Source organism: Hippopotamus amphibius, chromosome 2, assembly GCF_030028045.1.
Source record: "Hippopotamus amphibius kiboko isolate mHipAmp2 chromosome 2, mHipAmp2.hap2, whole genome shotgun sequence".
Classification (NCBI taxonomy): domain Eukaryota; kingdom Metazoa; phylum Chordata; class Mammalia; order Artiodactyla; family Hippopotamidae; genus Hippopotamus; species Hippopotamus amphibius.
In genome coordinates this window covers 151,087,108-151,093,918 of record NC_080187.1, presented here as the reverse complement: position 1 = coordinate 151,093,918, position 6,811 = coordinate 151,087,108, and positions in this window count along the sequence as shown.

The following is a 6,811-nucleotide window of genomic DNA, read 5'->3' as shown; positions in this document are numbered from 1 at the left end:
TCCCGGGGACCCCAGGGACAGAAGAAGGTGGGCTGGGATTCTGGACTGAAAAGGGCTGGGGTATAAGAAGAAAGATTTCACACTAAGAGAACCCACCAGAGCACCTTCCCAACTCTACCCCCAGGAATATGGCAGCACTACCTCCATGCTCCAGCAGGGGCACATGTCCCTAGAGAAGAGACCTGAAAATGCTTACCTATGAGGTGGCCAAACAAAGAAATCTGCTTTGCCCACCAGCCTAAAGCTCCCTCCTCCCAACAAATCTTCAAAGGGTAATTTTAGTGCTGCTCTCTTGACTTGGAACAGGTTTCCCAGGATCCCTGAACATGTGAATGAACCTGCCAGCATGGAGCCAAACAGGCAAAAGGCACTCAGAGGAATTAGAGAGAAGGGAGCTCTTAATGAAACCATCATTAATATTCCCAGAGACATGAGAGAGGTTATTACATCCAAGAGACAAGATCAATATTCTGTAAGGAAGGGGTCATCAAAGCACAAGGAAGAGGATTCCTAATAGATGGGATAGAAGGCAGGGTGGAGGAAACCTCTAGAAAAAGACAGAGATTGACAATAAGAGAGAAATACAACTAGAAATTTGGTCCAGATGATTCAGTGTCCTACTATTTGAGTTGCAAAAGGAGAGAACAGAGAAAACAAAGGAGAGACATTTGCAAAGAAATAATACAAGAGAATTGCCAACTGAAGGGTGGGAGCCTCCAACTGGAGAGAGCTCATCAAGTGCCAGCACAAGGAGCTCTTAAAATTCCACACCAAGATGTGTTATCATGAACCTGAAAGCATCAGGGATAGAGGGAAAATCATACAAACTGGTGGGCTTGGAGTGGGTTGCAGTATAATACACGCAAATGTTTGAGGATTAGAATGGCAGGGTTACTTCATAACAGTGGAAGAGACAAGACAATGCAATGATGCCTTTGAAATTTTGAAAGTATTTTGAACCTAGATTTCTATATCTAGTCAACTTATCTTTCAATGATGAGGTAGTATAAAAGTATTGCTGAGATAGCTTCCTCCACAAGAGGGCAGACAGCAGTATCAAGCAGTATCAGCAGTATTTTGTCTTGCAGAACTGAAAACCACAGCCACAGAAAGATAGAGAAAATGAAAAAGCAGAGGACTTTGTACCAGATGAAGGGACAGGATAAAAACCCAGAAAAACAACTAAATGAAGAGGAGATAGGCACTCTTACAGAAAAATAATTCAGAATAATGATGGTGAAGATGATCCAGGACTTTGAAAAAAGACTGGATGCAAAGATCAAAAAGTTCACCAAAGACCTAGAAGAATTAAAGAGCAAACAAACAGAGATATGCAACACAATAACTGAAATGAAAAATACACTAGAAGGAATCAATAGCAGATTCACTGAGGCAGAAGGGCGAATAAGTGAGCTGGAAGACAGAATGGTGATCATCACTGATGCAGAAAAGAATAAAGAAAAAAGAATGAAAAGAACTGAAGACAGCCTAAGAGACCTTTGGGACAATGTTAAACACGTCAACATTCGCATTATAGGGGTCCCAGAAGGAGACGAGAGAGAGAAAGGACCTGAGAAAATACTGGAAGAGATTATAGTTGAAAACTTCCCTAACATGGGAAAGGAAATAGCTACCCAAGTCCAGGAAGTGCAGAGAGTCCCAGGCAGGATAAATCCAAGGAGAAACACGCCAAGACATATAGTAGTCAAATTGACAAAAATTAAAGACAGAGAAAAGTTATTAAAAGCAACAAGGGAAAAATGACAAATAACATACAAGGGAACTCCCATAAGGGTAACAGCGGATTTCTCAGCAGAAACTCTGCAAGCCAGAAGGGAGTGGCATGATATATTTCAAGTGATGAAAGGGAAGAACCTCCAACCAAGAATACTCTACCCAGCAAGGATCTCATTCAGATTCGACGGAGAAATCAAAAGCTTTACAGACAAGCAACAGCTAAGAGAATTCAGCACCGCCAAACCAGTCCTACAACAAATGCTAAAGGAACTTCTCTAAGCGGGAAACGTAAGAGAAGAGAAGGACCTACAAAAACAAAAACAAAACAATTAAGAAAATGGTAATAGGAACATACATATAGATAATTACCTTGAATGTAAATGGACTAAATGCACCAACCAGAAGACACAGACTGGCTGAATGGATACAAAAACAAGACCCATATATATGCTGTCTCCAAGAGACCCACTTCAGAACCTAGGCACACATACAGATGGAAAGTGAGGGGATGGAAAAAGATATTCTATGCAAATGGAAATCAAAAGAAAGCTGGAGTAGCAATACTCATATCAGATAAAATAGACTTTAAAATAAAAAATGTTACCAGAGACAAGAAAGGATATTACATAAAGATCAAGGGATCCATCCAAGAAGAATAGATAACAATTATAAATATATATGAACCCAATATAGGAGCACCTCAATACATAAGGCAAATGCTAACAACTATGAAAGAGGAAATGCAAGGCAGAAATAGAGACACAGATGTAGAGAACAAACACATGGACACCAAGTGGGGAAAGCGGGAAGGGTTGGGGGGGAATGAATTGGGAGATTGGGATACCAAATTGTACACTGTAAATATACGCTGTTTATTGTCTGTTAACTGTATCTCAATAAAAGTTCTTTAAAAAAAAGTATTGCTAAGTGTGCAACATCTTTAAATTTTTTATCTTCTGTATATCCTTTCTTAGAGAGATGCTAGAGGATGTGCTCCAGCAAAACAAGCATGTAAACCAAAAAAGAGGAGGACATGGGGCACAGGAAGCAGGGCACCTAGCCCAACAGAGAGGCCAAGAGAAGCCCCAAGGTAATAATTTGTACCACAGACCAAGAGAACAACTATGCAGCTCTGAACACAAAGTCAGAAGCCTTGGGAGGGAGACCTCCAGGAAGGGAAGGCTGCTAGATTACCTGATGTGTTAGAGCATTTGAAACAACAGTTGATAGAAGTTTGACAGAAATATGGAAGCATCTGGGGGAAAGTTATCCATCAGGACATTGAAAACAATGAAGGGAGGCACTGACCTCCAGTGTGGGTAGGAGGGGTGGATTATAAGAAAGGCACGTAATCATCATATGCTGTTTGGCTTTGCAATGAGTATTAGTCCCGGTAATGTAAATACTGACTATTAATTTAGTCAAAAATTATGATCTAAAGATACATTAGGATGATGGGTGAGGGAGGAAAGTGGGAGCACAGTGGACTACAAGTGTCAAATCCTCCACAATTACAATAGAAAGTAAAAAAAATGGCAAAATATAATACATTTTTAAAAAGCACATATCCTGGGGCTTCCATGGTGACGCAGGGGTTAAGAATCCACCTGCCAATGCAGGGGACATGGGTTCAATCCCTGGTCTGGGAAGATCCCACATGTCCCAGAGCAACTAAGCCCGTGTGCCACAACTACTGAAGCCTGCAAGCCTAGAAGCCTGTGCTCTGCAGCAAGAGAGGCCACCACAATGAGAAGGCCGTGCACCGCAACAAAGAGTAGCCCCCACTCGCCACAGCTAGAGAAAGCCCATGCGCAACAATGAAGACCCAACGTAACCAAAAAAGATAAAGAAAATTAAAGGAAAAAAAACAAGCACATATCCTTATTTTTTCAGAAGCAAATTAAAAACAATGAAAGCCATGGTCCCTAGGGAGTAGGACTATGGGATGAGAGAGACAGGCAGAGGACAGCTGCATTTCATCATGAGCCTAAACTATTTGGATTGTGCACTACACACGGGGATCAGTTTTTCAAAAATGAAAACTGGGGACTTCCCTGGTGGTGAGTGGTTAAGACTCCATGCTTCTACTGCAGGGAGGTGTGGGTTCGATCCCTAGTCAGGGAAATAAGATCCCACATGCCACGTGGCATTGACAAAAAATAAAAATAAAAAAGAGAGAGAGAGAGAAAATGTAATTGGAAAAGGAGAAGGAGGTGCCCATCACTGGCCCACTGTCTTAGCTGGTGTGTTACAGAACAGGATGTGGGGACAGGAGTGGGGAGGGGTCAGCAGCTGGAGGGTGCAGGAGACTCTGGGGAATTGGGACACTTATTCAATGAAAGTGGTCTTTGTCTGGTTGGTGCCCACGAGGCAGCAGTCCTGCACCTGAGCAGCCAGTGGGAGACCTTCCCTTCTCTTTTCTGCAGGAACTCTTATCATATTACAGCAACTAGATTTGTCGGTGGAATATAGCCTCCAAGGAATACCAGCCACTGGTGCTAAGATGCAGAGAAGAGGTCAGGACTGGACTAGGAGAGTGATGGTCCTCAGGCAGTTTAGAGAAAGTAAGTGGAGGCATGGCTCCCCTGCAATGGGATGGGAAAGATAGAGAGGAGAAGAGTTCAGGTGCTGGAAAGAGTTAGAAAATGAGGCTGAGGAATTCCCTGGTGGTGCAGTGGTTAAGAATCTGCCTGCCAATGCAGGGCACATGGGTTGGAGCCCTGGTCCAGGAAGATCCCATGTGCTGGAGAGCAACTAAGCCTGTGTGCCACAACTACTGAGCCTACGCTCTAGAGCCCATGAGCCACAACAAGAGAAGCCAACGCAATGAGAAACCCGCGCACTGCAATGAAGTGTAGCCCCCGCTCACTGTGACTTGAGAAAGCCCTCGTGCAGCAGTGAAGACCCAACATAGCCAATACATACATACATAAGTTTATTTATTTAAAAAAAGAAAGAAAAGAAGATGAGACTGAGCCGTGTGTGGGGAGAGGGGAGCAAGGTCAAGTTTCCTTCTCAGGCCAGGAGTCAAGACTACTTGGTTCCCTGGTTTCCCTGGATCCTTGCCCTTCCTTCTGTCATGGTCAATGCTGAGCCAGGGCCGGATGGCTGTAGGGGGAGGGGGAGGCTGGTGAGGAGAGAGAAGTGGGAGAGGGAAGGAGTACACTGCTGTGAGGGAATGGAGCCCCCAGCTGACTCAGCAGAGCCAGGAGACACAGGTGCAGTCAGAGGGTGTATGAGTTACCGTCGCTGTGTAACAAATGATGACCACACAACTGAGTAGCTTAAAACAGCAAACATGCATCATGGCACACAGGTTCTGAGGGTGAGTCTGGGAGCAGGCCGCTGGGTGTCGTAGTTCAAGGACCCTCAAGAGGTTGCCCCGGGAGTGGTCACCGGAAGTTTGACTGGTGCTGGAGGATCTACTTTCCATGTGGCTGTTGGCAGGAGGCCTCAAGTCCTCACCATGCAGGCATCTCCAAAGGGTTGCTCACAACCTGGCTCCTCCAAGAGCAAGCGATCCCAGAGAGAGAGACCGAGACACAGAGACAGAGACACAGACGGACAGAGAGCTCGACCATGGGGGAAACCGCAGTGCCTTTTATGACCTAATCTTGGAAATGCCACACCATCACTTCTGCCCTGTTCTGTTGGTCCTGGCACAGTTAGGGAGGATGCTACACGAGGGTGTGATCACCAGGGGGCAGGATCCTGAGGGTGAACTTAGAGGCTGCTTCAAGGAACCTTAATGGGCACCTACTGTATGGCAGACTGTGCTTCGGGCTGTGGCTGTGACCAGGTCTTGAAGGAGACACAAGCTCCCAGGAAACTGACACTTTTAGTGGAATTCCAGTTCTCTCTCCCCCTGCCCCAAACCTAATTTTAATAGCAGGATCATCAGCTCACATCTGCTTCACCCTTTTCACCCTTATCTCATTCGCATTCTGTGCGAAAGTCTCACGATGCTTCTGCGGGAAGCTGGGCAGCTTTGTTAATTGCTTGTCACTGCACAGGGAGGCTGCACAGTGAGTCCTCAGGTGGGGGATGGCGAGGAGAGCTGGGGGCTGTGGGTTCCCCACACACCTGACTCTGGCAGTGGCATTTCACTTGGGTCCCTGTCCTAGGCTCTGGGGACAACTCCAGTCCCTTCCCTGTGGAGCTTAAGGTACAGTGAAGGGGACAGACATTAGTCCAAGTGCCTCACAGGTAAATTGCCTCGCAATTACAAACGGCAAACACTGATATGAAAGACAGTGCAGGGTGGAAGGAGGTAACAGAGCCTGGCTTGGCTGGGCGCCCAGGAAGTACCTCGGAGGAGGAGGGCAGGCAGCAGGGGATAATTCCCAGTTGTCACTAGGAAGGAAGAACAAAAGAGGACTCACCCCTCCCATTTATGCTCTGGCTAATATTAGCTTGAGAGACGTGTGAATAATTTACTTTTTCTCACAAATGTTGTTAATACTTAAGGGTAAAGAGTAAAAGATCAATCCCCAAACTGAACAATAGACAACCTTCAGGGAGGCATTTCTGCACCAAGCAAGGTGTCTTCTCATGGGAACAGCAGAATCATCCAGAAAGCATCTAATTATAGCAGTGCCATCTGTGGCACCAAAATAAGGATGATTATCAACACTATCTTTCAGGTTTTTCACTAAGTCAGAACAATTTGCTAAAAATAATCTGTACTGTATCCGCAACGCCCCCAAACAACGTGTGTTTTCCCATCACCACGGCCTGCCTGCTCCCCACGGGCCTGGGGACCAGGGGTGCGTCAGACACTACTGGCAGCTGCCTTCTTTCATTGGCTGGGTTTCACCCCAGGCTTTGTCACTGGCACAGTGGAAGATGGGGTGGACAGAAAGTTAAGACTGGCTCCCAGTTGGCAGTGGAGGGCCACACAGACACCAGGATGGGTGGGAGACCTTGACTGAATGGCTGGGTGCATCTCCCAAGGGCCTTCCAGGGGTTTCAGGACCTAAGGTCGGTCCTTAGTTCCTGGAGTCCTACTGAGCTCAGAGAGGCCGACCCCCCACCCCAACACAGACACACACACAGAAGGGCTATATAGTCAGGC